The sequence below is a fragment of the Bombina bombina genome, chromosome 2 (genome assembly GCF_027579735.1).
Source record: "Bombina bombina isolate aBomBom1 chromosome 2, aBomBom1.pri, whole genome shotgun sequence".
Lineage (NCBI taxonomy): Eukaryota > Metazoa > Chordata > Amphibia > Anura > Bombinatoridae > Bombina > Bombina bombina.
Genome location: NC_069500.1, coordinates 266,060,745 through 266,073,069, shown reverse-complemented (window position 1 = coordinate 266,073,069; position 12,325 = coordinate 266,060,745).

Sequence of the window (12,325 nt, the reverse complement as noted above, 5' to 3'; positions counted from 1 at the left end):
ACAAAAAAAACACACTAAATTACAGAAAATAAAAAAATAATTACAATTTTTTTAAACTAATTACACCTTATCTAATCCCCCTAATAAAATAAAAAAGCCCCCCAAAATAATAAAATTCCCTACCCTTTACTAAATTACAAATAGCCCTTAAAAGGGCCTTTTGCAGGGATTTGCCCCAAAGCAATCAGCTCTTTTACCTGTAAAAAAAAAATACAATACCCCCCCAACATTAAAACCCACCACCCACACACCCAACCCTACTCTAAAACCCACCCAATCCCCCCTTAAAAAAACCTAACACTACCCTCTTGAAGATCACCCTACCTTGAGCCGTCTTCACCCAGCCGGGCAATCAGCCAATAGAATTGAGCTTGCATTCTATTGGCTGATTGGAACAGCCAATACAATGCAAGCTCAATCCTATTGACTGATTGGATCAGCCAAAAGGATTTTTCCTACCTTAATTCCGATTGGCTGATAGGATTCTATCAGCCAATCGGAATTGAAGGGACACCATCTTGGATGAGGTCACTTTAAAGAACCTTCATTCTTCAGTCGCCGTCGGATGGAAGAGGATACTCCACGTCGGATGTCTTCAAGATGGACCCGCTCCGGATGGAAGAAGATAGAAGATGCCACCTGGATGAAGACTTCTGCCGGTCTGGATGTCCTCTTCTGACGGAAGGGATGAAGACTTCTGCCCCTCTGGAGGTCCACTTGTGCCCGGCTGGGTGAAGACAGCTCAAGGTAGAGTGATCTTCAAGGGGGTAGTGTTAGGTTTTTTAAGGGGGGATTGGGTGGGTTTTAGAGTAGGGTTGGTGTGTGGGTGGTGGGTTTTAATGTTGGGGGGTATTGTATTTTCTTTTACAGGTAAAAGAGCTGATTACTTTGGGGCAATGCCCCGCAAAAGGCCCTTTTAAGGGCTATTTGTAATTTAGTATAGGGTAGGGAATTTTATTATTTTGGGGGGCTTTTTTATTTTATTAGGGGGATTAGATTAGGTGTAATTAGTTTAAAAAAATTGTAATTCTTTTTTTATTTTCTGTAATTTAGTGTTTGTTTTTTTGTACTTTAGTTTATTTAATTTAATTGTAGTTAATTGTAGGTAATTTATGTAATGAATTTAATGATAGTGTAGTGTTAGGTATAATTGTAACTTAGGTTAGGATTTATTTTACAGGTAAATTTGTACTTATTTTAACTAGGAAGTTATTAAATGGTTAATAACTATTTAATAACTATTCTACCTAGTTAAAATAAATATAAAGTTGCCTGTAAAATAAATATAAATCCTAAGCTAGCTAAAATGTAACTATTAGTTATATTGTAGCTAGCTTAGGGTTTATTTTATCGCTAAGTATTTAGTTTTAAATAGGATTCATTTATTTAATAGTAGTAATTTTATTTTGTTTTATTTAAATTATATTTAAGTTAGGGGGGGGTTAGACTTAGGGTTAGACTTAGGTTTAGGGGTTAATAAATTTAATATAGTAGCGGCGATGTTGGGGGCGGCAGATTAGGGGTTAATAAATGTAAGTAGGTGTCAGCGATGTTAGGGACGGCAGATTAGGGGTTAATAAAATGTAACTAATGTTTGCGAGGCGAGAGTGTGTCGGTTTAGGGGTTAATATATTTATTAAAATGGCAGCGATGTCCGGTCGGCAGATTAGGGGTTCAACATTTTAGTTAAGCGTTTCCAATGTGGGGGGGCTCAGTTTAGGGGTTAATAGGTAGTTTATGGGTGTTAGTGTACTTTTTAGCACTTTAGTTAAGAGTTTTATGTTATGGCGTTAGCCGATAAAACTCTTAACTACTAACTTTTAAATGCGTGTGAAAAATCCCCTTTTCTAATATTGGGTCAGTGACTAAAATCAGTGTCAGGCTTTTCCTTATAATACATTTACCTTATTTAAAGAATGATACTTACACCAGTCTTATAAAAAGGGATACATTTATTAAATGACAAATCTATACATGAGTGGTGAGAGAAGCGTCTAACGTACAAGGCTCTATTCGTCTAACCTGTCTACACTATAAACTAATGCCTGTAGGTGGGTGCATGCGAAGATTGCTGCAGTCTGTCTATTACCTGTTGGTGTTATATGTCCTTCCTACCTGTCTGTTCTTTCCACAGCATATTTAAAGAAATATAGCCCCACCTTGAAGAATGTCTTAGCCAATCAAATGCTTAAATGTCCAATTGATAATTGCTTAAATGTCCAGTTGATAAGTCCCAGCAAAAGTAGCCAGCTACCTGTAGGTGTCACCGTTGTCCAAGAAATGACATTTGACAGTACTCCAGGGCATAAGCTGTTAACCTCCTTTGATGTTGGACAACACTGTTTATGATCCTTTGAAGTTCCAGGAATGTGTTGGACAATGGTGTTTATGATCCAAGGACTCCATAAGCCTTTATCTCTGTGGTGATTGTGAAACGACATCATTTGAATTTCTGTTCAAAGATACAATCTGTTGTAATTCAGTCTAGTACATATTTGCAATGAGATACCAATCTTGAGAAACAGGTTTCATCCTTTGAAGCTCTGTTCAGAGATACCCATCTCTAGTTAGTTCAATTTGTACCTAGAAACTGGTTTAGATATTAAGTCTGAATTCAACAAGAAATTTTAATCCAAATTATACTTCTTACATCCCCTCTTTGTGTCTGAATGACACACGAGTATTTGTTGTGTTAGAACAGTAACATTTCCTTTTCAGACCTGTGGTTTTATCAGTGTGGGTTATGGATATGCTGGCTAAACAGATGAGTTATGATTTCAACTACCTTAAGTGTATATATCTAACTTCTCTAATCATGAGTCTAGCCTTGGATGTCATACGCTTAACTTTTGTACAAAGGACAATTTGTATAACAAAACATACAATAGAACAAATAAAGATAATAAACATAGGATGAATCAAATAATATGCAAAATTATTTACAGTGGAAGATTGTCCAAATATGTGATGCCAAATATTTGTGTTAGAAACTGATTCGATGTGGGGAATAAGTTGCTCAATTTGACCTTGAAAATGTTGAATAACTACTTTAGTTTGCTCGTCAGAGTCTTTCATCTGTTTGAGGAGCACAATGTCTGATTCAATTATTTTACCCCATTTTAGTAGAACAGATGCATTCCTTATGTTTAGGGGTATTAAATAAATATTTATACCCCACTGAGTGTTGCAAAATAAATGGAACCTTAAACACCATTCCTGAAATTTTCAGTAAATGCAAGTTATCCCCACAATAAAGTCCCCTTGGCAAATCCTGATTAGTTCTGACCCCTGCCACAGGAATTAGAGATGATGCAGTACACATGCTATTATTCATGCCAGTCATTTACCCATAGTTCATATTGTTTAAAGCAAAATTAGTAAGACCATGTTTAACATTAATAAACATTAAAGGCACATGACCATAAGACAATGTTTGCATCATAATTTTGAAATTGGCTGATAGTTCTGCCTGCGCCTGTCTACACGCCAAACCAAATGAAATGTCTGATGTTGTATTGATTTCACTGTTGATTAGATCATTTACAACCCCTAGCAGATGTGATTCAATGTTTATTTACACATCTATAACACCTTAAGTTAAATTAAATGACCATTAAATACAGTATAATTGCAAGTAACAAGTGCATTATAAAAATACAATGCAATATTGCTTACTCTGGTCTTCCAAAAAGCAGTAGATTTTTCAGAGATTATTATTATTATTATTATTATTATTTTTTATTTTTTTTATTTGACTACCCTTGTATCATGTAATAGCTATCAGCCAATCACGGAATAGTATACAAATTTTGATTTTAGTGTCTCTTTAAATAACGTTAGCATTAGCATCTCCTGACATCCCAGCAATTTCAGATTGTTGTATTTGTTTATACATAACACAATATAGTTTGGAAACACTCCCCTCTTTTATGGAGTTAAGAGCTAAGCTCTGCCTCCATAAAGATAGAAAAAGAAACAACAAATAAACCAATAACAACCCATCACAAACTGTGTATTTTTTCTATTTACAGACAAATACCAAACCACCCACTCCTTTTATAAATTATGTTATGTAATCATCACAATAATCAAACCCATTGTGATAAACATTAGGTCTTTTCTGTCAACACCAGAATATTTGTTGTTTTAAAACACCCATTCCCCAGTTTTGCATAATCAACACTTTTATATCAATATACTTTTTACCTCTGTAATTACCTTGTATCTAAGCATCTTCTGACAGCCCCCTGATCACATGACATTTTATTTATTTAATTATGTTAAACCAAATTTAGTACCCTCTATGTCAGTATTGAATAATATGTTTGGGATAGATGTTAAAAAAAAATCATAATAAAACAAACCATGATGAATATCAGTACCACCCAAGGACTTTTGCTCAAACCAATTTGTGCCCAAGTGAGACTTTAAACCAGCACATACACAAGATGTTTTTAACTTTGTGGAATGTAAGGGAACATTTTGCCTTGTTTCACTGTAGTCAAACATGCTATTAGATATTTAGTTCAAAAAGATATGATTGAGCTGTATGGAAAAGTGTCTGCAAATGGAGAGAAATGTTTCTTTCACCACAATATCTCTTAAACCATGTTTCCCAATTTGTTTAAATATGCAACCTTACCATTTATTAAATCCCTTATCCAGTGTTATAAAACTCACTTGTGTGCACACCCTGGCTGAGAAAGGGATTGTCTGGATGATATCAAAGACAAAGTAAAGTGAAATGTGAACATCCATCCCCCCTTTTTATGGAGGTAAAAACAACATTTTACCCCCATAAAATAAAACACTACTGATCAACTTTTAAAGACAAACAAAAATAATAATCGATTCATTATAAAATTTAGTTTTCCCCCTAAGTTCCCTGCTTGTAAACACTTTGTATCTGATCTATTTGTTTGTTGTAAAACAAGTTTGCAAACTACCTAGAAAAACAAATGGTGGTCTCTCATTTAAAAACAAAAAATAAATAAATCTGAAACCCTACCCATGCATACATTCAATTGCGTGTAGAAAATCTAAAAAAAAAAAAAAAAAAAATGAACGTTAATTTTTTTTTTTTTAAATAGTTGGAGAACAAAATAAGCAAGGGTATTAAAAATAAAAAGCACCAGCAAACAATACTAATGCTCAATGATTTGTTTTGCTCTTATCTTTTATTGGACCTCTTGTCCTTACCCCTCTTTGTATAAAGAACAAACAAAAAAAAACAAAAAAAATTACAAACAGAGGGAGACACTGAACATCATACAAATGACACAAACATAACATAAAAATGACAAATGTAACATAAATGTGCAGTTCCAATCTCTTCACCTGTGAATAAAGAAAATTATAATTAAAAGACCTAAACAAAAGAGAAAAATAAATAAAAAATAAAATAAACCTGATGCCCAATATGTCCTGCAAGAAATAAAACATGTCACACTCATGCAGAGAAAAACAAAATAAAAATAAAATATTAGTTTAATCAAATTTTTCAATTGGCTGCCATACATATTTAGGCCTAAATATGAATTACATTGTTTGCAAACAATTTATTGTTAAGGTCAACATATGGCATGACTCTAACACAGATAGCATTTCTTATCTATACACAGGTAAACTTTTTTTTATTTATTTCAGAACTGCCTGCAATAACAGAGTTTGTTCCTTTTAATTTTTCCTGAAAAACAAAAACAAAAAAATAGTGTCAGGACATAGAACACATAACAGTTACACTGATTGTGCCACCTTATTTATAATCATTATTTAATTCAAAGTGCTAAATTACTCTTAAAGGTGGTGAGAACATAGTTTTCCATGCTTGATACCTATTTGAAATCTTTCTTGGATGGGAAACGTCATATTTATTTGGAAATAATTTCGTAATACTATTGATGTAATTGATATCTGCATATTCCAGACCAGTTCTCACATAGCCCTTTTCATTAAACCAACAGTATTTCATTTTATGACCCCCCTTCCCACAAATAAAACAAACCTGGGAAGTATTTGCTCTGGGTGCATACATATATTGCTTCTTATGGAAAGATGTCATGAGATTTTTACATTTTGATTCCTTTCTCCAATCGTCCAACATACAGAGAAACTGTTTAAAACTCCTTGCATTACCCAGTAAATTCCTATTAACAAAATCCATGACTTCATATTTTCCTGCTAGAATTCTTAACATTCTGGGATCTCCAATCTCTAAATTTGGTGTGCCTTTTAGTTTACAGTATAATTGATGAAATTTACTACAGAAAGCAAATGGCTCTTCCATTGGGTGGGGAACTACTGTGTCTAAAAATGATGTATCTGTTAAATCCACAGCAGTTAGTTCTAACAACATGTTAGTACGTGTCTCTTTGTCAGCCCATAACCCATTCTGCTGTAAAAGCTGCAGTGCTTTACTGTAGTATGCTGGCAGCCAGAACTTAAATAGATAACAAGCAGTCTGATCATCCAAGCTATACTGTGCTACATGTTGCTCAAAATTAAATATACTATGCAGGATATGCAATTGTGGGTCAAATGGTGGAATTAAAGCTTTTATCTTCCTAGCATACTTTTTATATGGATTTTCTGGTGCACTAGTCAGCACAGAGGGAGTCTGTACACTCTCTTCTCCAATAGTCGGAGACCCTGTTGTTTGTGGACTTTCTAATCTATCCTGGCACATGGTAGAAATAGTTTTTTTACAATTTGCATTGTCCAGCTCTATTGTAGTATTTACAGGAAACAATGGCAGTAGCTTGGATTTACCTTCTCCTAATGTATCTGTTGTTATTGTAGCATTTCTTTCTTTCTGTGAATGTTCAACTACATTCTCTGTCTGGCTAGATTCACTTTTGTGACAAACACCATGCTTTTCTTCCTTAGCATAATTACTGTTTACACATGTATCTTTTGCTGATAAAACAGGAGACAATTCTAACCTTTCCAATGCACATTTGTACTGTACAATAAGTTTAGCTAAATTACCACTATACTTTAATTTCTTATTCAACACAGACTTCTTAATTTTATAAACAGCATCCTGAAATTGTTGCAACAAATCATTAAATAATTGTAATGCATTTAAATTATCTTTACACACATATTCAATAGTACTATTATTTGCACATCTGTTAATAACTTCCATCTCACCTGCTCACAAGGGTCAGTCCAGAATTTTTGTTTTGATATAGCCTTCCAGTGCGCTCGCGTCTGAGTCCCGCCACAACTGTTGCTCGTACTGGGTTCCCCAATAGTTTGTCTTCTCAAAAAAAAAACTGGAACGCTAACCTGCCTGGCTTCGCCAATGTGAAAAATCCCCTTTTCTAATATTGGGTCAGTGACTAAAATCAGTGTCAGGCTTTTCCTTATAATACATTTACCTTATTTAAAGAATGATACTTACACCAGTCTTATAAAAAGGGATACATTTATTAAATGACAAATCTATACATGAGTGGTGAGAGAAGCGTCTAACGTACAAGGCTCTATTCGTCTAACCTGTCTACACTATAAACTAATGCCTGTAGGTGGGTGCATGCGAAGATTGCTGCAGTCTGTCTATTACCTGTTGGTGTTATATGTCCTTCCTACCTGTCTGTTCTTTCCACAGCATATTTAAAGAAATATAGCCCCACCTTGAAGAATGTCTTAGCCAATCAAATGCTTAAATGTCCAGTTGATAATTGCTTAAATGTCCAGTTGATAAGTCCCAGCAAAAGTAGCCAGCTACCTGTAGGTGTCACCGTTGTCCAAGAAATGACATTTGACAGTACTCCAGGGCATAAGCTGTTAACCTCCTTTGATGTTGGACAACACTGTTTATGATCCTTTGAAGTTCCAGGAATGTGTTGGACAATGGTGTTTATGATCCAAGGACTCCATAAGCCTTTATCTCTGTGGTGATTGTGAAACGACATCATTTGAATTTCTGTTCAAAGATACAATCTGTTGTAATTCAGTCTAGTACATATTTGCAATGAGATACCAATCTTGAGAAACAGGTTTCATCCTTTGAAGCTCTGTTCAGAGATACCCATCTCTAGTTAGTTCAATTTGTACCTAGAAACTGGTTTAGATATTAAGTCTGAATTCAACAAGAAATTTTAATCCAAATTATACTTCTTACAGGTAGGAGTCTGGACAGGAGGGGTTCTACCGCTCACTTTTTCAAGCAATCGTAATACCGGCGTTAGAAAAATATAATTAAAAAGATAGGATACGCAATTGACGTAAGGGGATTTGTGGTATGCGAAAATCGTGGAAAAAAAGTGAGCGGTACACCTCACCTGTGTCGCGATCACTCAGCTGCTGATCGCTTTCTTCTGCCTCTGTCTCAGTGCGGTAGTGCTTTCTTGGTTGCTTAGCAACCCTGTTCCTGTCGGCACTTCTGATGACGTCAGGAGGCCTTCTTATTCCGGCGTCTCCTCTCATCGGTGCCTGTTTGTTTTCACTCGTTGGCTAAGTGAGTACAAGTTATACCTGTGTTATTCTGAACCTGTGCCTTCTTATTCTGAACCCTGAACCCCTACCTGCCTGATCATACCGTTGCTGGACACTGTTTACCTGACTACTCTATTGATTAACCTCTTCCTGCCTGATTACTCGTTGCTGGACATTGCTTACCTGACTACTCTATTGGTTAATCCCTATCTGCCTGATTACATGTTGCTGGACATTGCTTGCTTGATTACTCTACTGGTTAACCCCTATCTTCCTGATTACACGTTGCTGAACATCGCTTGCCTGATTACTCTATTGATTAATCCTATCTACACAAAGTTTCTTCTCCTGACCCTGCTGTGCCATCTTCCAGTCTATTACTGCGAGTATATTATACTACAGCTGTCGCAGGGTTAGGTCCTGGTATATACTCACTGTGCTAGGGTGTTATTAACCTCATTCTAGCATTTGGGTCTAACTCTGGACTTTACGTATCCTGACAACCTGTTCCTGCCTGACTCGTAATACCAGCGGGCGTTAAAAAGCAGCGTTGGGACCTCTCAACGCTGCTTTTTAAGGCTAACGCAAGACTCGTAATCTAGCCGTATAAGTGTTAATTTGTATGCTCCAAGAGTGTATTGGACATTGAGAAACATGTACAGTAAGATTCTGTAGTGTTACTTAAATGTTTCTACTATGTAACCACAGCACAGGTAGCTAATTTTATTTGAACTATTTTGTGGTTTGTATTTTTATGCTCCAAGAGTGTATTGGACATTGAGAAACATGTACAGTAGGATTCTGTAGTGTTAAATAATTGTTTTATTAAAAAATTATGGTGTTATAGTCATTTTTAATAAAATCACGATAAAATCGCAATAGCGTTTTGTTTTTTTAAAAAAACACAATTTTTTCCCCCATATCGCCCAGCCCTGATATATATATATATATATATATATATATATATATATATATATATATATATATATATATATATACAGTCATTGGTGGTACAGCACTCTCAGTATTTAAATAGTAACACTTATGCCCGGGGTGCACGTAGAAGTAAATAGAAAGAAAGGCACTCACCGGTTCTTGAAAATTTAAAATTAGTTTCTTTATTAAACAGAGGTAGAAACGAGGCTTGCTCCACTTGGGTAATCTAGATGGACTGCTCACTACTAAAAAATTAGAACAGAGAAAAGGGGCGCCTCATAGGGAATTCTGTGACGTAATTGGAAATTAAAACAAAGGAATCAAACTCACAATTCTGGGGGCACTCGTAAGAACGTAGTGCTGAAGTTCTGTCCCAGAAATCTGTATCGGCTGTTGCATTCCAGGTGAACTGGCTGCTGGAAGCTGCAAGCAAGGTAAACAATGTGCAGGGATATTCCGTAGCGGCAGATGTCTAATAGTGTGAATCAGAGATATCTGGCAAAGACACTCCCGTGGTATGGTTACAATCAAACAATTTTAATTGCAACGCGTTTCTCGACCTGTTACACATGCACACCACACGTACACACACACTCAAATGCACACCCACCACACATACACACACTTAGGGGAAATAAGTAGCTTTGGACCATCTTAAAAAGCATAAATTGCACAAGCCAAGTTCCTAGGTCAAACATAGTCCTTAACACATACTAAAGACACAACAGTGCAGTGATAAAAACAAAAATTTGATCTATATAATTTCATATTCCAGTTATTTATGTACTATTAGATACATATATGAGTGTAACAACTATCAACACTTGAAGTTATTTTCCTTTAAATCATGAGCCCATTGAATCATAGTCAAGAAGCACATGGGAAAATTACACTTCCTCTTTGTTCACAGAAATAAGAATCAACCAAAATATGGATTGTACTTCTTAAAACAAACAACATATTACATGAATATTTTTGTAATAAAGTCAGCCTTTAAAAACACATAAAATACTTATGTATGAGATAAAAAAAAATCACAAAAGTCGCATCACATATACATAAACAGAGGCCACTTATAACTAGTATGTTTTTTACTACTCATAATGCAGTCTGATGTGGGTTTTAGATATTTATTATGCACAAACTAGAAAAAACCTAGAAGAATTAATTTTTAATATGTATATTACAGATCTAAACTCTTCAGGGGACAGTGACCTTCTCTTGTCAAATCTTACTGTATTGTATTGCAAATATAATACCTTTATCTTACAATGATAAAAAGGTTATTTTCTAGCTATAAAAGCTAATACTAATATTTATATATAATCCATAGACACATTATAATTGTTACATAGAAACATAGAAACATAGATATTGACGGCAGATAAGCAAGTCTGCCCGACCTTACCTAACAGTATAAACTTATCTAGTTCGTAGGATAGCCCTATGCTTGTCCCATGCATTTTTAAAGTCCCCCACAGTGTTTGTTGCTACTACCTCTTGAGGAAGTTTATTCCATAAATCAATCACTTTTTCTGTAAAGAGGTGCTTCCTCAAATTACTCCTGAATCTACTACCCTTTAGCTTGAGCTCATGACCCCTTGTTCTTGAATTTTCCATTTTATGTAAAATACCCACAGCCTTGCTTTGCCTGGCCACTGAATATACTGTAGTCCAGCTGACTGGTGGATGTCTGCAATCTAAATGCTAATGCCGCAGTTCACCCAGGGAGCAACAGGAAAAAATCCATATCCGGTAAAAAATTATGCAGCAGCAAGACAGCTTCAACTATATGCTATCCTTTGCGGAGCCGCGTCACTGCAGTGTCACATCCAGAGTGGTCGCATGTATCTCTCATTCTTGGCAGCTGCTGATTCAGGGCTGCACCTAATGAAGCCCGCTATCGACAAAAACCTTTGAATATGGGCTTCATTAGGTGCAGCACTGAGGTGGCAGCGACCACCAAGAAAGAGAGATACATGCGACCGCTCTGGATGTGACACTGCTAAGACACAGATCCACACAGCATGCTTCTGCCAGCCTGGAGGTTAAATAACCTCTTCATTGCTGCACGCATGTGGGAGCCTAAGGGGTAGGGTGGCTGGTATTTCGGGGGGAAGGTTCTCTTCTTGTTGTGCGGCAGTGCCTGTGCAGGAAGGCCGCGGGGCTAAGATAACTGGCCCCGGCACACTGGGCATTTGCCCGGTATGCCCGACGCTCAGTCCAGGCCTGCATATATTAAAAACACACATATATATATATATATATATATATATATATATATATATATATATATATTCTCAAAAAAATAAAAACAGCACTCACAGTGTAAGAGACACTTTTCCAGCATGTGCAGCCTAAATGTATACACTCCAATAGTCGCTCAGACCACACCCACCGTAGCACCTGAGTGCCGCCTCCCTCTCAGGTACTACGGTGTGTGGTGTCTGGACTCTGGAGGACTATTAGAGTATATATAGATATATAAATATATATGTCTCAATAAGTTCACTCATTTGACATCTCACATGCACAGGGAATATAGCGATATATAGTTCTCAATGCAAAAAAAAAAAAGCAAAGCATCACCGTTTTTTTAACAAAAGTTAAAATATCACCTGTATTGTTTATATATATACATACACACACACACATACAGACACACACACATACAGACACACACACATACAGACACACACACACACACACAGACACACATTGGAGCCCTTCCCAGTCAAATAACTTGACATACCATATCTCTTGTAAACTTTTTTTTTATTAATATTTAAATGCTATATTTTATTAACAGAATGTATATATGTGTGTAATACTTTGTTTTAATGTGTTTTGTATGTGTTACTTTAGGTCGCCAGCCGCGCTAAATATTTTAGTGCAGTTTTTGGCTTTTGCTCGAGTGCAAACTTTCAACTTGTAATATACACGTAAG